The sequence below is a fragment of the Podarcis liolepis genome (assembly GCF_965112155.1).
Source record: "Podarcis liolepis genome assembly, chromosome: 12".
NCBI lineage: Eukaryota > Metazoa > Chordata > Lepidosauria > Squamata > Lacertidae > Podarcis > Podarcis liolepis.
Genome location: NC_139563.1, coordinates 34,174,150 through 34,197,759, shown reverse-complemented (window position 1 = coordinate 34,197,759; position 23,610 = coordinate 34,174,150). Strand labels below are relative to the sequence as shown.

The following is a 23,610-nucleotide window of genomic DNA, read 5'->3' as shown; positions in this document are numbered from 1 at the left end:
GTGAAGAATGCCCTCAGATTTAGTTACATGCTCAATAAATTTATACCAAATGGCGTAATATTCATCTGTTTCCAGACTATTTATTTGAGCCTTTTACTTTAAAGGTAAGATGTGAGGGAGATCTGGCTGCGACATCTTTCACCCCATTGATCGCCAGGGTTGATTAGGCTGATCTGCCAGCTAGGTGGATGTCCCCTTCCTCCCTCACCGCTCCTCCTGCGTCCCTCCTGAAGCTGCGTGCTCGGTGGACAGCAATCCCAGATTGAAGGAGTGTACTGTTCTTCGGTCAAGGGTATGCGATAGCTGCACTCCCCTGTTAGGACCTCCAAACCAGCTCAAGGTCCCTTTGTAGGAGAACGTTGGGTAGTGAAGCTTCCAAGACTCCTGACACATCCAAGTAAGACGCTGCATGTGCCAGTTTGCCATTCTTTAAGAAGAAGAAGAAAAGGTAAGATTTTCCATCAGAGCAATTTGCCACATTTCCTTATACAGCCATACCTCGGGTTACAGATGCTTCAGGTTGCGTTTTTTTGGGTTATGGACCCGCCAAAACCCGGAAGTACTGCAACGGGTTACTTCCGGGTTTTGGGGGTCGCACATGCGCAGAAGCGCCAAATCGCAACCCGCGTGTGCGCAGACGTGCTGCTGCGGGTAGCAAACGTGCATCCCTCACAGATCACGTTCGCAACCCGAGCATCCACTGCACCACAGATTCAGCAGGTTGGAGTGTGGCTGCTTTTAGAAACTGGTGATTATTAATCTAGCTGCCACAATAAAGAAAAGTATTAGCTCTTTAAAAAGATATCTTAGTCGGCAGTGGTGTAGCTACATGTTGCAGCCCCCCGAGCGGAGAACAGGCAAGGGCGTGGCAGCACACATCCCGGGGGCATGGTGTGTGTCCGGGGGGGGGGCAAGCGCGATGGCACCCTTTCCCCGAATGGCACCCAGTGCAGGCTGCTTCCCCCACCCCCACCTTTGTCCGCCAGTGTCAGTCGGTAGAACATAAGATTCTTAATCTCAGGGTTGTGGGTTTGAGCCCCAATTGGTAAAAATAATAACCCTGCATTGCAAAGGGGGCTGGACTAGATGACCCTTGTGGTCCCTTCCGACTCTACCATTCTATGATTCTACAAATATTTTGAAAATTATCAAAAATAGACAACAATGCCAATTGAGGGCTCACTTGTATATTTTGGCCAGTTGTTTGGTTTATTTCATTAAAAACCTCTGACCAGCATTTAAGGCCAGGGCTCTGCTTGCTCAAAAATGGAAAGGTGACAAAACACTGACCAAAGAGAACTAGCAAACCAAGATGACGGAATATGCAGAAATGGCAAAACTTACAGGAAGATTAAGAAATAAAGACAATAGAGACTTTAAAAGAAGTCTGGGAATTACATATGTTGTATCTACAGAAATACTGTAAAGAAACAGACTAAGTAAACACATAAACCACTAAACACGTGTAAACACATACAACCACAAAAATGAATGTAACAGATAAGGAACAATGTTTTGAATATAATTAAGTATAAGAAGTACTTTTAAAGAGATGATTTAAAACGATAAGAATGGGAATGTTTTTAGATAAAAGAATATGAAGTTAAGATATAACAATGTAAGCAGATGGACTATATTTACCTAAAAAAACCCATAAAGGGGAAGTTGGGGGGGGGGAGAATGGGTGTGTGGGTTTTTGTCTTTTTTATCAATTATGTAGATTATGAGAATTTTAAATTGTATAAATCAATAAAATAAAAAACAAACAAATCACTGACCAGCATTTGAATGTTTCCTTGCATGACCAGTTGTAAAATGCACCAATTCAACCACAATTTCTCCATCATCGGGGGGGGGGGGGCTGTTAAGGATGCATTATTTCTATTCAATTTTTATAAAATCCTGTTATTGTTTTAATTGAAGATATTTTTTTATGACAGCTTTTGAACAATTCAATTAAAGTAACCAGCAGCCAAAACATGAAAATGAAAAGGGTGAGTAAGAATTAAGAAGGGAGATATGAGTTATTTTGACAAGATAAACCAGGGATGGGGCTGCTCATGGGTCACTTTGGGGGGGGACGGGACATGCCAGTTTTGATTGGGGCCAGAGGGGCCAAGCAGAGCAATGGATGCTGCTCTTGCTTCTGTATAGTACCATACATTCCACCAATGCAAAAGTAAAAGGTTTCAACCCCCGCCCCCATTTCTTCACCCTCGAAGAAAGCGAGAGGCAAGCGAGAGACATTATCACAATTCAAGGAAAGATTCCAGCCAAACCAAAGCGTATGAGGGGGTGCAGTTAGGACTGGTGAGGTTGGGGCCTAAGGATAGGGGTGGGGCCTAAGTAAGTCCCAGAGGCTACACTGAGTCCCCATTGTTAGTTAAATTAATAAATATAATGTACTACTGGCTTATTTATTACATCTTAATCTAGATGCATTTCTCTCTGAATGCCTCACCAGGGGACACCTATGATGTCTTTGGAAAACTAGCTCAAAGGGAGCTACCGACCCCTGCAATAACCATAGATAATTTCTATTATTTGTTTTAGCAGCAAGGGCCTTCTATGACCTGTTTCAAACTATACCATTGCTGCTGCTGCTGCTTATTTTTATTGTAAACTGCCTGAGGGCCTTTTGGAAAGGTGGGATAGAACTCTACAAAATAAACAAAAACCACATAATTTTTGTTTCAGGATAGAAAGCTGCTCTTTTTTTCTGCACATATATGCGCAGAGAGAACCCCCCTCCCTCTCTCTCCCTCTCTCTCTAATTTCAAGTGGAAGAGCTGCCATCTGGCCTGCCTTTAAAAATACACTCTGGCCCCCATCCAAAGAAAGTTAGTCATGCTTCAATCCCATTGAAACCACTGGGAGAAGATATTTGCAGCTAACTTGAATCCCATCACTCTCAATAGAACTCTCCACCCGCTTTTTCCAGCTCTGATGTTTGCTCTCTATTCTTCCATCATCCCACCCTGGCATTAAGGTAAGTTTAAAGACATTTAGTTTGCCTTCAGCAGAAGCTGGCTTTGGATTGCCAAGGTGCCACAAAGTGCTTCAGGGGTCCCTGCTTGGACTCGCTTCATTGTACAGATCCTGCTTCACCTCCAAGAAGCCGAAAATCCCTCTGAGATGCAGTATTCCACTTCTCCTCAGCAGCTGAGATTCATCCAGACGTAATGCACACTCCCGGCAAATATTCTCATAACTGAAGACCACCAACCCCAGTATTTTATTTTATTTTTAAAAAAACTCTACACAGGTATATTATGTAAGGATGTAATCAACATGATTACATTATGATTGCAAGATGCAGTGATTGTATTTATCACCATGTTACTATCTGGAATAGTTCATCATTGAAAATAGTTCAGTTCTACATACTGCCCACTATTCTGCCCACACATGTTTATCATCACTGGGCCATGGCAGCAGGTGGATCTTTGAACTATATCTCTACATACAGTAAAAGTACTGCATTTCCTCCTTGTGGTTTTAGCACCTTTTCAACTCAAAATTCAGAACAGGCCTTTGTAAGTTGCACTTCTGGAGTTTTACATGTGAAGCAGCTGCATATGATATTATTATTGGCAATAGTATGGTGGGTAGGAGAAGGAACAGGCCACAGTGATGTCTTGAGCCCCCTTGCCTAATACGAGGCTGGATTACATAACCAGCAAACCTTATATATGATCCTGTTAGATTTACGTGTGTTTTAGTTTATGGATATTTTTATACCTGGGACGCGGGTGGCGCTGTGGGTTAGACCAGTGTTCCCCAACCTTGGCCCTCCAGCTGTTTTTGGACTACAACTCCCATCATCCCTCGCTAGCAAGACCAGTGGTCAAGGATGATGGGAATTGTAGTCCAAAAACAGCTGGAGGCCCAAGGTTGGGGAACACTGGGTTAGACCACAGAGCCTAGGACTTGCTGATCAGAAGGTCGGCGGTTTGAATCCCTGCGACGGGGTGAGCTTCCGTTGCTCGGTCCCTGCTCCTGCCAACCTAGCAGTTCGAAAGCATGTCAAAATGCAAGTAGATAAATAGGTACTGCTCCGGTGGGAAGGTAAATGGCGTTTCCGTGCGCTGCTCTGGTTAGCCAGAAGCGGCTTAGTCATGCTGTACGCCGGCTCCCTCGGCCAATAAAGCGAGATGAGCGCCACAACCCCAGAATTGGTCATGCCTGGACCAAATGGTCAGGGGTCCCTTTACCTTTACCTATATTTATACCTATGACAGATTCATGTTGACACACCTTATTAGAGAAGCATAGAATTGTACGGTTGGAAAGGACTACAACTACTAGCCCAACTCCCTGTAATGTAGGAATCTTTTGCCCATGGGTCTCAAACTCATGACCCTACGATTAAGAGACTCATGCTCTACCAACTGTACAGGTTTAACATCAGATTTAAATTGCATCCACATCTCTTCCCCACCCATACTTTTAAGATTTGCCCTCCATTCCTTTAATTCTGTTCCTCTTACCAGTCTTCTCCATTTGATTTCCTATTGAGGTGCAATAGCTGCTTGAGCTGCTGCAGTTACTAATACTGTTCTGAGCCAGGCAAAAGGAAGAGAGCGCGATCTGTGTCTCTCCCTTCCTAAGTAACTCCCCCTGCTCAGCCCCACACAGTCTACAAGAGAGTACATGGCTGTACCAGCCAGTGCAGCTCCCAAGAGACCTCTGGCAGGGCAGCAAGCTCGAGGGCATTAGCGCTGCCTTGTTAAATTGTCTCTGAGCTTTACAATCAGATTGAAAGCAGCATGGGCAGAGATAACCTACTTTTAAAACAAGGGACAGTGGAGGAAAAAGTATACAGGAGCAGAAAGGAATAGAAAGTCTAGGATTAGTGGAGCTAAGAACAAACCTAAGGGTAGGATAAGAGGGAGAGAGCAGAGAATGACACTTCTCCAGTTATCTAGTTATTTCATAGCATGATTTAGATATAGCTTCATCATTGTGCACAGTACTTTACGGAGCACAATGGACTAGTCCCTGCCTGGAAGAGCTTACTGTCTATAACATTGAGCACAGAAGAAAAACAGAGGGAAAGGAGGGAAGTGGAGGCAGGGGGAAGCAGGGAAGCAATATGTGGTTCTTTCAGTTATATGCATTAAGGCTTAGGGATTTAGAGGGCCTGAGACTCAAAGGTGTTGTGTCATAGGCAGTGCTTTTTTCGGGGCGGGGGGATGCAGGGGTACGAATACCCCTAAACATTTTGTGAATATTTGTGTTTTTGTCCATTTACTGTATTTATTTTCCCTGATTTGAACTATAAAATGGTGATTTTCCCAAGTCAAAATAAGAGTACCCCTAAAAAATTTTTTAAAGGAAAAAAGCACTGGACATAGGTGTCGCCAAAAAGGTAAATTTGGAGGAGGGATTGTAAGTAAGGGTGGCACCACACAGGTGTTACTTTGTTTGGATATGGGAAGGTACTGTTGCTACTTCCACGCCATCATTTCCATCCCATTGTCGTTTGCCTAACACCTACCATATAACACCACATAACACATAACAGACCACATAACACCAGTCTTGAAAGACCTACATTGGCTCCCAGTATGTTTCCGAGCACAATTCAAAGTGTTGGTGCTGATCTTTAAAGCCCTAAATGGCCTTGGTCCAGTATAGCTGAAGGAGCGTCTCCACCCCCATCATTCTACCTGGACACTGAGGTCCAGCGAGAAGCCTAATTACAGGGAACCAGGCAGAGGGCCTTCTTGGTAGTGGCACCCGCCCTGTGGAATGCCCTCCCACCAGATGTCAAAGAGAACAACAACTACGAAACTTTTAGAAGACATCTGAAGGCAGCCCTGTTTAGGGAAGCTTTTAATGTTTGATGTATTACTGTATTTTAATATTTGGTTGGAAGCCTCCCAGAGTGGCTGGGGAAGCCCAGCCAGATGGGCGGGGTATAAATAAATAATTGTTGTTGTTGTTGTTGTTGTTGTTGTTGTTGTTGTTGTTGTTATTATTATTATTACATACTTGGTGCCTGTAAGGTGCTCTCATGTAAAAGGTAAAGGTAAAGGACCCCTGGACAGTTCAGTCAAAGGTGACTATGGGGTGTGGCACTCATCTACAGGTAGCATGACAGCATCCCTTGGTAGATTGCCTCAAGGTGTACCCAGTTCTTCAGGTTTCTGAGCAATTTTAATAGGAGGACATTGTAAGATCCTCATTGGCATATGGCTCAAACTGGAGTTGGTGGCCTGGATTGCTCCCGTTGTTGCGGAAATAGTGGTGTTTTATATGGATCTTAATATCACTCATCCTTTTTAATGGGGCTACTTTTGCTTCATCCAAGTATGTCCACAGGGAATTCCATCCCTGAGTCAAACGCGACATTTCCCCAAATTGGGATAACAGGAAGGCAGTGTGGTATTTACGGGGGTGGAAAGAATTGAAATGTCCTTCATCCCTTGGTGGTTGATGTCTGGCTGAGCTAATTTACGTCCACTGCTTTTAATACAAATGATTCTGAAACAATTTTGATCAAGGGAAAGTACAAAATGTTCTGATGGGTAGTGGAAGAGAGATAAGGAATCCTTTGCTGACTCCTCTGCATCAACAGCCATTTGAAATCTCACACACTACAAAAGAGGAAAATGAAATCTTTTAAGGCCACTAGTTTGCAATTGGCAAATGCCTTAGATAGATATGGCTTCAGTATGGGAAAATTGCATGTGGATCATGTACTCAGTCGTGTGTGGTGAATGCATATGCATCTGTGCATGTTCTAGGGTGGTAAAAATAAAAAGATATAGTGAAATGCTATAAGGGATCTTTCCCAACTGGGGGAGTGCAAATTAAAATGCAATTGAATGTAAGCAAAGGTAATGTGATGCACCACTGGGGCAATCATCATCATCATAATCCAGGAAGAGGATCTTGGGGTCATGAAGCACAGCTTGGTGAAAATACTGTGCAGCTGTTGTGAAAACAATGAATTCCACATTGGGGGATCGTTAGGAAGAGAAGCAGAAATAAAACTACCAATACCATAATACCTTTCTACCAATCTATGCTGTTGCCACTCATAGGATGCTGCTGTATACTGAGTCGGACCACTGATCAATCTAGAGCAGTCTTGTCTGCACTGACTGGGCAGCAGCATGCGTCAGGAAGGATTCTTTCCCTAACCCTAACTGGCGATGCCAGGAATCAAACATACAAAGAATGTGCTTTACCACTGAGCCACAGAAGTGCAAAGGTTACGACATTTGGCATACTGTTTACAGTTTCAATCGCCACATCTCGAAAATGGTATTTCAGAGGTGGAAGAAGGGCTGGAGCAACTCTCCTATGAGGAAAAACTATAATGGCTGAGGCTCTTTAGCTTGGAAAAAAAAGGGTGAGTGATGGCAGACATAATAGAGGTTTATAAAATTATTCACGGGTGGAGAAATTGGATAGGAAGATTCATCCCTCTAGCATTTCATAATACTAGAACATTGGGTCATCCATTGAAGCTGAATGGTGGAATATTAAGGAGAGGAAAAAGTATTTCTTCACACAACACATAGTTAAACTATACAAGATGTAAGAATGCTTTATATGGAGAGCAGACAAATTCACGAAGGGCAAAGGTTATGGGGCTACTAATCATGATTGCTGGTGTTATGAGTGTTTGGAGGGGGCTAGATCCCCCTAAATGTGTTATGAGTTTATAAGTTGGAGATCCTCCCCCCCCCAATCCTTCGATTTAATAAATGATAGGAATAAATCAATGTTTGGAGTATTAAGGAAAGCTGCCAGACGCTGAATCTAGCAGTGACATAAATACAGGCCAAACCTGGTTTCTGGGCTCAGGAGGTCACCTGGGAGAAGATGGGGCATCAGCAACAAACAAAGGGAACATAGTACTGGGTCATTAAGAATGATTGGCAGTGCAAACACTCCAGCTCTGAGTGAGAAGCAGAGGCAAAGGCCAATGGCAGCAGACAAAGGCCAGGCTTTGGGTTTGCACTTTGAATGACATAGCCTGGGGGGAGGGCCTTAGAGTCGGTTAGCAGTGGGAAGGAAGGGCAGAACTCCATGGAAGCTGGGGAGGACAAGCTGGAACTAAACACAGAAAGTGTCTTTTTGCTGTCCTTTGAATCCAATTCTTCCCTTAAGGAGGAAGCCAGACCCTCATAGGATGTGAATGCTGGAAATTCCTCCATTGTAGACTCAGGTTGTATACATGTGTAAATAAACCATATACTATAAAGACAATACAGTCTCCACTGTGCCTAATTTCTGAAGGAAACATGAAACCTGGGTAAGCACCTGGAACCCTTGGAATCTCACATCACTCTGAGATAGGGGTGTGTGTAACAATATATCATGTCCAGCATCAGAGGCATTAAGCATCTGAATAGAATTGCTGGGAAACAGAAGTGGGAGAGTGCTATTCTTTGGGCTTCTGATAGGCACCTGATCGGTCACTGTGAGGAAAAGAATTCTGGACAAGGTATTTGGATGCATTCAGCATGGCTCTTCCTATATTGCGACGCATGGTACTTCTGAGATGCTGTCATAGTGTACATACCATTTCATGACAGCGCATCTTAGAAGTTTGCTGCAAGGTACTAAATTTTTCTGGTACCACCAGGCAACTGGTGGTGCACGATGATGAAACAGACACATTGTGCTTTCATAAAAGTATCTGTATACAGTTGTACCTTGGAAGTTGAACAGAATCTGTTCTGGAAGTCCTTTCAACTTCCAAAACATTTGGAAACCAAAGCGTGGCTTCTGGTTGGCTGCAAGAAGCTCCCTCAGTGAATCAGAAGGCACAGAAGTCCCGTCGGATGTTCAGCTTCCAAAAATAGTTCACAAACCGGAACACTCACTTCCGAGGTTGCAGTGTTCGGGAGGCAAACCGTTTGAGAACTAAGCTGTTCGAAAACCAAGGTATCATAATATTTGTAGGGTACATACGTGCCCTCTCCCAGCAAAGTAATTATCTATGAAAGACATTTGTGTGCGTGAAATAGTCTGCATGGCACAATGATGCAAGGATTGTATCTACATAGGGCACCGCTATTATATGTGTTAACTCCCAGTGTGTTGCTGTTTATGTTTTCATTATCCTAATTTTGAATCTGTTGCTACAAGGTCAGAACATCTGCAGATGGGAAGGCTCAGGCCTAGTATGACCACCTCTCACTTGCAGTAAAGAGGCTGGATGTTTCTTGTAAAGACAGGAGGTGAAATCATCTTGAACAAAATGTGTTATCTATTTTTCAACAGGAGGGTATTCTTTCATAGTGACACTTAAAACCTTTAGGTGGCAGCCAAGGGCTATCGTTTTAACTTCCACATGCACTTTAATGCTCATGTTTTCAAAATGGACCTGCATTCAAAGGAGCCAGCAACTAACGATATACTTGTAAAATTGATTACAGTACTTTGTTATCCACGAAAGATACTCAAGACAGCAAGATAGTTAAGAAGGAAGGTGGAATCCATAAACATTTTCTGCTGGGCTGAAGTTGCCTTGTCCTGTCAGTCGCTATATAAAGCAGTGTAGAAAGCAAAGCCCTGACAAACCCCAGACACGGCTTTTGGAAACCCCGCATGGCCCAGCTATTATGTAGCAACCTCTGATTGGCTGAAACAGTAGCAACAATTAACAGGCTTGTCATGGACTTGCCGTTGTTCCCACTACAGTGGTACCCCGGGTTACAAACACTTCGGGTTACAGACTCCGCTAACTCAGAAGTAGTACCTCGGGTTAAGAACTTTACCTCAGGATGAGAACAGAAATCGTGCGGTGGCAGCGGGAGGCCCCATTAGCTAAAGCGGTACCTCAGGTTAAGAACGGTTTCAGGTTAAGAACGGACCTCCGGAACGAATTAAGCCTGTAGCCAGAGGTACCACTGTATTGGCTGAGCTCACAATGGTTTCCTTCTATGATGTAGAAAAAGAAAACACCCTCTCTTTGTTGCTCCCCTCCCTCCCCTCATTCCAACATCCCAATTCATAAAATAAACATTTGAAAAAAAGAAAACAACAACAACAACCTGCCAGAAATTAAGAGAATGGATGGAAGACTGATGAAAGCACTTCCTTTGTCGAAACCTGGCCTTCCCCCAATCTCAGTGGGCTGGGAGGAACAGAGAGACAGCCAATAGCCAAAGCATCTAATACGAAGTGACAGGAAGTACAAGAGACTACTTCACACAGCCCACAGTTTAAACTGTGAAGGGTGGTTACGGCAAGATGCAGCCATGGCCATAAACTTGGCACTGGCGAGGAAGAGGGGAGTGGGGGAGCGCACTGCCCCTGGCACTACGATCCTGGTGGGGTGCCATCATGGCTGCCATCGCAGCTGCCCCCCCCTACGCTGGGCGCCACGCCCCCACAGGCAGTGCACCACGCCCCCGGGACGCGCACCAGCCATGCCCCCCCTCCTCTCTGCCCCTGGTGCCAGAGTATGAAGCTCCGCCACTGAAACTTGGGTGGCTTTCAAAGAGGGAAAGAAAAAGATCAAAGAGGCTATGCCTGTTGGTGGCTACCAGCCACAATGGCTATGTTCTAGCTCCACAGTTGGAGGCAGCAGGGGGCTGAATGTCAGTTAGGAAAGCGCTCTTGGGCTCAGGTCCTTGCAGGCTTCCCAGAGGCATCTGGTTGAGCTTCATTAACATGTGACCCAAAAATTCTGGTTCCCCCCAAAAAACTGATGCCGAGGTTTAGTGCTAGTTTGGTGCTGTTTTGTGCCATGAACATGTTTTGTGCCACCGCCACCCCAAACCGAGTAATTGACAAAGCAAATCAGGGTCATAAGTAATTGGCCAAAAATCCAACCTTGTCCGATTGACTCCATACAGGTGCCAAAGTGGTATGCTGATTTGGTGTCATTTTGTGCCTTAAACCCTGGTTGGCTAAGTCCCCTTAGCTTAAGTCCCTGCTTAGCCAACTTAACTCCCCATTTAGCCAGCCTTAGCTAGCTAACGCGCCCACGTAGCCCACTTAAGTTCCCACTTAAGTGCTCACTTATGGCCCCCGGGTTGAGTGTTAATTACTCAGTTTGGGGGATGGCACAGAAAGTGGGGCTTGTGGCACAAAATGGCACCAAACTGGCCCATCATTTTGGTACTGGTTTGGAGCCAATCGGACAAGGTTGGGTTTGGGTAGATTTACTTGTGACCCGGTTTTGAGTGACAATTACTCAGTTTGGGCGCCAGCACAAAACATAGTTTGCGGCACAAAACTAGCACCAGATTTTTTGGTGGTGGTGGGACCTGGAATTTCTCTGTTAGAGAACAGGAGGACTGGAAGAGCCTTTCATTTGATCCAGGAAGGCACTTATTACGCTATTATGCAACAGCACTCTGGCTTGGTGGAGAGATCAGTCCACGTGTTTGTTTGTTTTTAAAATCATTTCATGCCCATATCTTCATTTCTCTCAGATCATGTAACTTACAATTATGCGATCAGCAATGACATATCTTGCCACCTCCATAAGCAGAGAGTATAGAAGTGTATACAGAGGGCTTCATAGGTTCAGCATGTGGGAATTAGACTCTAGTTCCCATTTGCAGATATAGATGGAAATATGTGTTTGACCCTTTAATTAGTCCCCCCCCAAAAAAACTAAATTTAGAATGATGAATAACTTTTCATTAGTGTACTTACAGTTGCAGATTAAATATACAATGCAGGTTGGTGTTTCTTAAGTTGCTAAAGGCATCTTACCTAGATTATACTGTTACAGACGAACTAACTTTGAGGCAAGCAGCACCACAACATAACATACCTGCTGTTCCAACTACTAAGACTATACTACGAACTGAACCAACGGAAATACCTGCCATAACTGCCTCAGGCGCATGACATCACAGAGTTCTAGTGCTCTTGCAATTACAGTGATACCTCAGGTTAAGTACTTAATTTGTTCCGGAGGTCCATTCTTAACCTGAAACTGTTCTTAACCTGAAGCACCACTTTAGCTAATGGGGCCTCCTGCTGCTGCCGTGCCGCTGGAGCCCGATTTCTGTTCTTATCCTGAAGCAAAGTTCTTAACCTGAAGTACTATTTCTGGGTTAGCGGTGTAACCTGAAGCGTATGTAACCTGAAGCGTATGTAACCCAAGGTACCACTGTAACCCTTTGCATGTGCATTTTGGATGCTAACATCCCCCCACAAAAAAACCCATATAAAATATAATGTTGGTAGGCAAGCTTTAGCCCTTTTCAGGTGTTCATAAATGAACATGCAGAGGGGCATCTGGGGCATTAATATAACACCATTCAGAGACTCAGATATGGCTTAAATAAACATACAGTGGTACCTCGGGTTAAGTACTGAATTCGTTCCGGAGGTCCGTACTTAACCTGAAATTGTTCTTAATCTGAAGCACCACTTTAGCTAATGGGGCCTCCCGCTGCCGCTGTGCTGCTGCTACACAATTTCTGTTCTCATCCTGAAGCAAAGTTCTTAACCTGAAGCACCATTTCTGGGTTAGCGGAGTCTGTAACCTGAAGTGTATGTAACCTGAAGCATATGTAACCCGAGGTACCATTGTATATGGGCTCTTCCCTAAACACTGTTCCAGTTGATGTCCATGGGTTGGAGGCAGACTGTCTACAGCAAGGAAGCATCCTGTTATCAGAGACTGGATGGATGGCAAGGAGTGGCAACTAGCTGGTGAACCCCCTAGGGAAGCCTCAGAGGAGGAAGGCTCAGAGCCTGGTGGGACATTGAATACAGGTCAGAGCTCAGCTCCGTGGCACCTCTTAGGTGGGCACTGTTGCCCTTCTAGAAAATGAGCACTGAGTAAAGCCCTTGAAATTAATGGGCCTGGCTGAGTTGGGTCCATTAATTTCAGTGGGTCTACAACCCTTTGTGTCCCGTTTCACTCTCCTTTACCAACATTCTCCTTTCTTGCCATGAGTTCCATTATTAACTGTCTTGTAGTTGTGCCACCTACACCTGGAAATAATCCCCCCAGCCCCTTTACCTCATGTTCAGTATTCTAGTATCAAGCGGATTTTAAAAGCATTCCTCATTGCCTCATGATCTAGTACCTAGCATATGAATTATCGTCCTCTGCCTGAGCTTCAGAGACAAAACAGCATCTCCTCAGAAGCCTTTTGTCTCGAGCTGCCAGCTCAGTCCCTGATACTCATCTTATCCCTTTTCCTTGCTCTGCTCTGGGAAACGTACGGGTGTATCTCGCAGTTATGTAACGCGGGTCCTTGCTTTCTGCGCCTCTCTTGTCAAAGAATGTGCAAGCCAGCAGAAATGCGGAGGGTATCTTCCTTGTGGAAGAATTTGCAGGCAGCATTCCTCCTGTTCAGAAGAATATTCAGTTTAAAGATCTTAGAGAATGCAAAAGGGGAAAGGGGGTTGATAGCCCATCTGTAAAAACTCCCCCCACCCCAACATGTCAGATGTTGGACTTGAAGAGTTGGCGCAGAAAACAAAAGCTTCATTACCTCCAGATGAAGCAGATGCAGAGTCTTTTCTTAGACGATTACAAGAGTGTTTGGGCTCTGAAGCAATAATACATTAATAGTGGAAGTAAAGCGCTGAGGTGTCGTCATCCGAGCTGCTTTGATAAGGCTTTATAAAACCTCTGAGAAAGGCCCTCATTGTGCTTTCAAGTTTACAAACAAGGCTGTTAAAAGGTAGATTGCACAACACAGGAAGGATGACTGTGATCCAGCGACTTTAAGGTTCTGGGAATTGTTCAGTGAATAGTGAAGTGGCTCATTTATATACAAAGCTTCTAAAAGATCATCAGGGATCAAAGCTCTGCCTCCCAAACCCCAGTGTGCCTAGAGGACAATGATGCACCAAAAGGCTCTGGTTTAAATGCGTAGCCTCCGTATTTTTAAAAAAATTAATATTAAATGCATACAGGAGTCATTTTCATTGGGACCATGATGCATGGGGAGTAGAGAATTAATCCTTCCTTCCTCAGCCATGAAAAATAGAGACTATGTTGGTTCCAAGAGCTTATCCACTGGCAAAGGTTCGATTAGGGGTGGGCAAACATGTTCATTTTGGATTATCTTGGTTTTTCATATTTCCAATCTTAAATTCAGTTCTCCACATCAGTTTATTTATTTATTTTTTAAATGTCCTCATGAAAATTCACCCACATTTTAGTTCAAATTCCTCATAATATTTTCACACACAAGTTTGCCTATAATACACGTTTTTGCAAAATAATTTCCCCATATATATTGCACAGTCATACATTAATTTCACTAATACCTGCCTTTATAGGCACATTTTACCTTAGTATATGCATTTTTGTGCACATTCCTTGGCTGGAGAAGTACATTGCAAAATTCAAAGAAGTGCAAATTTTGAAGAATGGCTGTTTCGGTCCATTTTGGAAAATGCAAATCAGGTAAGTTTGCCTTAGTATAGGAAACAAAACAAATTTCTGCCCTGTTCCTAGGTTGCATTACATCATCAGGGACCATCACTAACCCTCATGTAACATGCTGGGGTGATATTGAAACACTGAAATGGCATTGCTTATAAATGCATAGTGGGTGGGTGGGGAAAATTTTCAGTGGGACCACAGTGCATGGGTTGGTTCAACCTCATGAAAAATAGCATTAGGAAGGGGAAAAAACTCTATCCATTGTCTGCCCTCAAAATGGCATCTCTGAATGCATGATACATCAGTCTGCTTTCAACAGGCCACTGTATTAATTTATTCCATTTATATCCCGCCCTTTCCTCCGAGGATGGTGTACATGGCCCCCCCTCCTCATTTAATTTCCCACAACAACCCTATGAGAAGGTTAGGCTGAGAAGCAGTGAGTTTCATTGCCAAGTGGGAATTTGAACCCAGGTCTCCCAGGTCACTCTAACCACCTCACCACACTGGTTCTGCTTCCACACTTAACATGTAAACATGTAAATGAATGGTTCTCAACCTGTGGGTCCCCAGATGTTGTTGGACTACAACTCCCATCATCCCTGAGCTCTGGCCTTGCTAGCTAGGCGTGAAGGGAGTTGTAGTTCAACAACATCTGGGGACCCACAGGTTGAGAAAGGCTGATGCAAATAAATGAACCTTTCATTCAGAGGATGAAATAATGTCAGATTTTATCCCTGCTGCTACAGTGATCTGGGCGAACAAATGGAAGCACCATATATGAATGTCAAGGAGAAGAAAAGTCAAAGATTGGTCGCCCCCCTTCAAAAAAACAAACAAAAAAAAATCCAGAAGGAGCTATGTTTTCAAAATATAAGGGTTTTTTTGTGTGTGGGAAAAAACCCCATCTTCTTTCTCCATGGGAGCAAACAGGTTGCTATGGAGACTGACTGGCGCAGAGGCAAAATATAGACAGATAGAATCTCCCCAGAGCAATGACTTGAGCACATGGCATACGTCAACTATTCACACTGAAGAGGAACTAACCATAAATGCCTCCTTTTAGATAATTCTTGTCTCCAAGATATAAAAGAGTATAGTTTATGGACATCTATTATAAGAATAAGGCCTGGTATCTTTTAAGTCCCATTGGTGGCATGTTAAGAACCCAAGTTTTATATCTTTTGCTGATGGCTTTGTCAACATTTGAAGAACAGTAATTTATTATTACACAACAGGTAGTATTTACCAGGAGCTGATGCAGCAGTGATACTGCAGCAGTGATTCCTTCTCATGAGTGGTATGGTGGGAATCCACAGAAATTTTTCCGGGGCTGAAGGGCACTGGCGGGGGGAAGTAAAATGCAGAAAGTGGAGAGCAGGCGAGTCTCTCTCTCTCTCTCTCTCTCTCTCTCTCTCTCTCTCTCTCACACACACACACACACACACAACACCTACTCACAAACACTCAGGTTCCACAAATATTAGAAACTTTCTTAAAAATGAAAGCTGGGAATCTGGGGGTTATGGTTCATTGGGGTGAGCTGTCTCTTTGCTCCCCACCAGGATTTCCAAGGGTGGTGCTTGATCACCTTTTGGTCACAACTATCAAGTCTGTTTGTTTTTAATCCACCATTTGGAAGTGGTAGTTAAAAGGTAGGGATGGGTGAATCTGTCAATTATAGGTTCTCCAAATTTCTATTTCCCCCCAAACTTAAATTCAGTTTTCCATATTCTCACATCTGTTTGTGATTTTTTTTAAATCTTCATGAAAATTCACCAGCATTTTAGGATGAGTTTCTTTTAACGTACACATTTGTATGCAATTTTGCCGTGTATACTCGTTTTTGTAGAGCAATAACCCCAAATATAATGCATTTTGGCACACATTATTCTAGGATATACACATTTTTCTACCCATTACTTCCTTGGAGAACTGCAGTGTAAAAGTATGAGACTTTCAAAGGATGACAGTGCTTCTGCTGCACATATAGTTTCGGAAAGAGTGAGTTAGGAAGGTTTGCTTTAAGATGTGAACTGAACTGATTTATTCTTCCATTCCTGTTGAAAGATCCATAAAATCATAAAAATAAAGAGTTTTCCGTAATCCATGGAATGAAGTAATCTTGGGAGAGTCTGTTACTGATTGCTATGAGATTCAAAGATGGCCTGAATAATTTACCTCTCTAAAGTCCTTCTTGGGTGATGCATTTTTCTACTGAACTTTTTTCAAGCGGTTCATAAAAACTAGCTTGGCATGTGAATGAGTAAGAATACTGCAGTGATAGTATGAGATGTGAGGATCAGTAAGGAACGGGAAAGCACTGTAAATAGTAAAGATAAATGCACATCCTGGACTACTGTTCCAGTGATGCCCCCTAGAAATATAAAGCCACAAAAGGTCTAACCACAATTTAGCATACTTTGAACTTTTCTGACATGAAAAATTACAGCCCATCGATGATACTGAATCATTTCGAGAAACATTGCAGTAATATATTAACATATAAAGGCAGCAGGAGGTGATGTGAAGCCAGTAATTTTTAAAGGTTATGTTGATGCCTACTAAAGTCTACCAGAATGACTAATGACTGCCATGATAATGGTATCTGATAGTTGTTAAATCGTACCAGTTTGGATGGAGAACCTGCAGCCCTCCAGATTTGGTTGGACTACAAATCCCATCATCTCTGACCATTAGCCACGCTGACTGTGACTGATGGGAGTCTGAGTCCAACAACATCTAGAGGGACACATGTTCTCCATTCCCAGATTAGGGGACAGCTGGCCAAACCATTGAACAATCAGGATTATTGGGTAAGGTAGCAGTGGGGATTCTCTAGCCCACAACTTAATTGGGCCCGGACAGTTTTCTAATTTTATTTGGAGGCATCACTGATCATCTGAATTTGCAAAGCCCTGGGCCTTCAAGCAGTCACAGATGATATCTGGTGCTTGCAAAGCCCAGTTCCTTGGCCTGTGTGGTTTACTTTCAAAATGCATGAGCAGTGAAAAATGTTTCACCTGACATCATGGACCCTTTCACCTGTCAAAATGGTGCACTCGAGTTGGTGGGGATCAGGATCCAGCCTACTGGTCAGATCCAGTTCTCCAGCCCTGGTGTAAGGCACTTATTTGGCAAGACAAATAAGGAGCCAGTGGTGCCAAAATGGTGAGGAGCTTACTTCAAGGCTGGTTCCAGATTTGAGGGGAACCTTGAGTGTCATCTTGTGGCTATTCTTCACATTGGTAGGCCCTGCCAAGCTGACTTTGCCCCAGCTGCAGCGAGACAATTAGCCTAGAAGGCATGAAGCCACCATTGCATTTCCCACAGTGTTCTGGAGCAATGCTAACTTGGTGGCATTGCAGGAGGTTAAAATGGTGGCTCCAAGCTAGCTGGCCCAGAGGGCTTAGGGCAACTCCAGATCTGAGGGGGGCAGGTTGTCAGGTATACATTGCTTCTTTTCAGCTAGGCCTTTGGTTGTGATGGTGGGAAGTAGAATAGGCAGAGAAGAAGGAGGGAGAATCTCAGCCATGGGAAAGAAGGAAGGAGACGGTCTATGGGGACTGAGAACAGTGGGAACATGATTAGGACAGAGAGCTAATGGGTTGTATCCAATGTTAGTTATACCCATTGAAATTCATGGACACACAGCTAACTTAGGTTCACTCATTTCAATGGGTCTACTGTAAGTAGAACATAGTTGGCTGCAACCCACAGTCCTGTGCAAGGTACTCCGATAGAAGGGTTCTAGTATAGTAATTAAACTCTAAAACGTTTCTAATGATCCACCAGCATATCTTTTCTAAAGTTGTGGAAGTTATAATAATCAGTGGTGATAATTCATCTAGACAATGTGTCCAATTTTGGGGTACCACATCACAAAAAGCTTCCCCCCTTCCTTCCTTCCTTCCTTCCTTCCTTCCTTCCTTCCTTCCTTCCTTCCTTCCTTCCTTCCTTTCTTTCTTTCTTTCTTTCTTTCTTTCTTTCTTTCTTTCTTTCTTTCTTCTTTTTACAAAGCAGATATTATTTGGAGACAAGAAAGCCATGATAATGTGCTTAGAACAAAAGCCATAAAGAGCCTGACCTGGATGTGTCCAGTCTGGAGAAAATAAGACGAAGCACTTACTTACTTACTTACTTACTTTTTTATTTTATTTCCAGACTTCAAGCATTTGAAATGCTGACCAGAATTTGTAGCCACGATCCAGAGGTTTTGGGCACTGTGATGTACACAGAGAGTGACTGCCCATTCATCTCAATGGAGATAACATCCATCACACACACACACACACACACACACACAGACAGAGAGAGAGAGAGAGAGAGAGAGAAATCCATGTACTCATTTGCTACTTCTGTTGACAGAAAGGTGTGTGCCAAAGTTACTATTCAAAGAAGAACTCACTCAGCTGTGGCAAATGAGTTTAGTTTGTGGTAGCCAAAATTGAGGATGAACATCAGGTTGGACGTAAGCTTGTTAATTGTAATAAAAGCCTGGCAATGGAACAAGTTGTCTAGGGAAGTTGTGGAATTTATACCGCTGCAAATTTAATTAGAGAAAAGAGATTACCTAAGCAGAAGCAAGGGTGATTTCAATGTAGAGCTTGCTTCCTCAAGAGAAGTGACCTACATGACCCATGCAATCCTTTCTCATTCTTAATGGCAGAGAATACACCTGCTTTGCCTGTGTGTTGGTAGTGACCCTAGATATGGATCCCTCTTGGCATCAGACACAGCAACCACATTTAGTGGGGATTTCAATGTCTATCTGGATTAGCTGTGTGCATTGAACTCCATTTCTAAATCAAGGCATTTGACTTTAATTTGAGGTGGAAAGTAAGGGAAATGGAGATCAAAGATGCCTTTAAAGCTTGAACAACTGGGCAGTCCTCATCTGGACCTCATCAAAAAATGCCTATTCTAGTTTCTGAACACATCAAGAAATGTACATCAAAAAAGTACACATAAACTATCTGTGCAACACCTATATTGTCCATTTATGGCTTCTTTCAGATATCGGTATTTCATCACAATAAATTAGCTGGCTGCTTTATATGTATATAAATAGACCTTGCCCTAGAAATGAAGAGAATCTTGTTACATTTTAAAGCCTCCTGAATTAGTTTTATTGTTCAGGGGTTTATTATTTGAGTTAGGGAATATGGAAACTAATTATATCTGTTATTAAGTGGGTATCTTTGGCATTTTTTTAAAAAAAAGAGATAAATTTTAAGATGTCAGAAATGATTTTTCAAGTGAAGAATGCATAGTTGTTTTTTGGGAATCAGCAACTCATTATTTGCTATTTCACACTTCTGCCATTGTCCTTAACTATTATATCTATCTATCTATCTATCTATCTATCTATCTATCTACCTATCTATCATCTATCTATCTACTATCTATCTACACACACATACACACACACAAATCCACATGATGGGGTGAGCTCCCATTGCTCTGTCCCAGCTCCTGCCAACCTAGCAGTTTGAAAGCAAGCCAGTGCAAGTAGATAAATAGGTACCGCTTCAGCGGGAAGGTAAATGGTGTTCCTTTGCGCTCTGGTTTCCATCATGGTGTTCCGTTGCGCCAGAAGCGGTTCAGTCATGATGCCCACATGACCTGGAAAGCTGTCTGTGGACAAACGCCAGCTCCCTCGGCCTGAAAGAGATGAGCACCGCACTGGACTTAACTGTTCGGGGGTCCTTTACCTTTTACACACACACACACACACACACACACAGAGAGAGAGAGAGAGAGAGAGAGAGAGAGAGAGAGAGAGATTAGGAGGAGGTGCTGGTTTGAGAATATGGTTGTAAACATGTCAGCATAAGAAAACCCACTGGCTCATATCAAATGCCTATCTAGTCTGGCATCCCATTGCACAAAGTGACCAATGAGATGTCTTTGGAAGCCCAGAAGGAGAACCTGAGGGAAATTGGCTCTCCCTCTTGTGTTACCCAGCAATTGGCATTCAAATGTGTATTTGGGACACTGTGTGTATAACTTGTGCAAATCATTCGCAATGATCCTGAGCATGAATTCTACATCTTCTTCAGCCCTGAGGACAAGATCTTCCATCTATTAATTTTGATGTGATTTTACTTCTTTACTAGTCAGCTTGAAATATAACTGGGGAATATGTCTGTGCTTGTTAACCTGCCAAATGGAAAGGATGACGTATGGTTTTATCATCAGCTTGTAAAAACAACAAAAGCTCACTTTTCAGTCAATTTTAGATGGCGATAAAGAGTTCTCAGGGTGCTCTACGTTTTGCACATGGAAATTCCCTTCACAAAGTTGTAAGCCAACGACTAAAAATTAAGGTCAAGTATGGGTTCAGCACTTTTGTTTCTAAGCGCAGTCAGGCAGCGCTTCAAAACAGAAATGCTGAACCCAGACTTTTCCATTCTAGATTTCATGTTCTGCACTCAGTAAACCCAGTGGTTCCAGAAATAGAGCCTTGTGGATACATAGCAGCCCTTGACAGTACTATATAATTGCACCATATCTGAGTTTTTTCAAAAAATATATAGCATAGAGCAATGGTTTAAAAAAAGAAAAAGGAACTGTGAAACTATTCCCTGATTCAAATGTCACTTCAGCCAAGATCTGACAAGAAGTCCTTAGGAAATCACAAACTTTGAGGATGAACTCCCATCTATAAAATGGGGATACTCATGCTGGTCTGCCTTAATCAGTGCTTTTCTTCTGAGGGGACGCAGGGGTACGCATACCCCTAAACATTTTGTGAATCTAAGTTTGGCCTCATTTCAATATGAGTAGGAAAATGAGAGTACCCCCTAAACATTTTTTTTTAAAGAAAAAAAAGCACTGGCCTTGATGATATATACAGTGGTACCTTGGGTTACAGATGCTTCAGGTTACAGACGCTTCAGGTTAAAGACTCCGCTAACCCAGAAATAGTACCTCGGGTTAAGAACTTTGCTTCAGGATGAGAATAGAAATCGTGCTCCGGCAGCACGGTGGCAGCAGGAGGCCCCATTAGCTAAAGTGGTGCTTCAGGTTAAGAACAGTTTCAGGTTAAGAACGGACCTCCAGAATGAATTAAGTTCTTAACCCGAGGTACCACTGTATATTACTGTTAATTAAATTAATTGCAGGATTGTTGAAAGGATCACTGCAGGGAATGGGAATTTATGGCCCTCTACATGTTGTTGGATTCCAGCTATCACAACCCTCAACCAGCATGGTTAATGGCCAAAGATTATGGGAGTTGTAGTGCAAGAAAATCTACATAGCCGCAGGCTCCCCATCCCTGGATTACTGAGGCGATGCACTGATTCGAGCATTTCATAACAAGTGCTGATCAGTGTTTAGGGACCATGGGCATGACACCCTCAACAAACTGACTCCATGGACCAGAGCACACCAGGCACTTCTGTCTTCCACTGCCTCCCGCAGTTTGGTCAAACTCATGCTGGTAGCTTCGAGAACACTGTCCAACCATCTCGTCCTCTGTCGTCCCCTTCTCCTTGTGCCCTCCATCTTTCCCAACATCAGGGTCTTTTCCCGGGAGTCTTCTCTTCTCATGAGGTGGCCAAAGTATTGGAGCCTCAGCTTCAGGATCTGTCCTTCCAGTGAGCACTCAGGGCTGATTTCCTTCAGAATGGATAGGTTTCATCTTCTTGCTGTCCATGGGACTCTCAAGAGTTTCCTCCAGCACCATAATTCAAAAGCATCAATTCTTCGGTGATCAGCCTTCCCCACTACTGGGAAAACCATAGCTTTAACAATATGGACCTTTGTCGGCAAGGCGATGTCTCTGCTTTTTAAGATGCTGTCTAGGTTTGTCATTGCTTTTCTCCCAAGAAGCAGGCGTCTTTTAATTTCATGACTGCTGTCACCATCTGCAGTGATCATGGAACCCAAGAAAGTAAAATTTCTCACTGCCTCCATTTCCCCTTCTATTTGCCAGGAGGTGATGGGACCAGTGGCCATGATCTTAGTTTTTTTGATGTTGAGCTTCAGACCATATTTTGCGCTCTCCTCTTTCACCTTCATTAAAAGGTTCTTTAATTCCTCCTCACTTTCTGCCATCAAGGTTGTGACATCTACATATCTGAGGTTGTTGATATTTCTTCTGGCAATCTTAATTCTGGTTTGGGATTCATCCAGTCCAGCCATTCACATGATGAATTCTGCATATACCGTATTTTTCACTCTATAACACGCACCCGACCATAACACGCACGTAGTTTTTAGAGGAGGAAAATCCGTAGGCATGCCACCCGTAGGCATTCCCTCCATAACACGCACAGACATTTCCCCTTACTTTCTAGGAGGAAAAAAGTGAGTGTTATGGTGCAAAAAATATGGTAAGTTAAATAGGCAGGGAGACAATATACAGCCTTGTCGTACTCCTTTCCCAATTTTGAACCAATCAGTTGTTCCATATCCAGTTGTTCCATATACATGTCTACTCAGAAGTAAATTCTGCTGATTTCAATGAGGATTACTCCCAGGTAAGTCATTACTGTATTGAAGCCGCAGTTTGCCAGCAACAGAGAAGGCATTTCATTGTGTGTGTGTGTGTGTGTATGTGTGTGGTGGGATTTAGGCCAGTAAGAGAGATCAAGAACATCATGTTGCTCCAAGATTGTGAAAACCGCAAAACATGGGCTGATAATGTGTGAGGAAAAATGAAGCATGCAAGAATATAAAAAGCAAAATGTTCTGAGAGAATCTGGTTGTAGAAATGCAGTGACAGAGGAGATCAGGTGACTCAAGAGTTCCTAAACTGCCTTCCTAAATCAAGCATTTTAATATTCCCAGTGGCACCCACAAATTGAAAAATCAGCTTCAGTCTCTCTGCTGTACTTTGAAACGGATTAGCCCAGGTTGATCCCTAACTATACTATACGACAACCCATTCCACATGAGAAGAATGCATTTATTATGACTGTGATGATAGATCCAACCTCAGTGGTATTTGTAGTCAGCAGTCCCAAGAGGACCATTGCCTTAATGTTTGGACCCAGATTGTCTTCTGAAGTTACTCCTTGCATTAACCATGCCAGAATTTGTGTGTGCATTCCACAAAGCTAGGTACTGATTTCCCTCTAAATTGCAGCTTTGACCATCTGTTAAACATCTATCATAAGGCCCGTGCAACTGAGGCAGATGAAGCAGGTGTATTGCTCAAGGTACAAATAATTCTGGCACAATTATGTTCCAGGGAGAGTTGAAGCTGAACAGTTGCAGGCTCCCTTGGTACAATGTAAATCACCTTCCATGCATCTAATGAA

At 43.2% G+C, this 23,610-nt stretch overlaps 1 long non-coding RNA gene across 1 annotated transcript; it reads right to left on the bottom strand.

Moving 5' to 3' along the window:
• Window positions 1–64: 64 nt before the first annotated feature.
• On the bottom strand, window positions 65–11,856 carry LOC310690041. Its single transcript, XR_014517823.1, has 2 exons — window positions 11,635–11,856; window positions 65–427 (listed from the first exon to the last, which is right to left on the bottom strand). It is a non-coding gene; the product is annotated as an uncharacterized lncRNA (long non-coding RNA).
• Window positions 11,857–23,610: the final 11,754 nt, after the last annotated feature.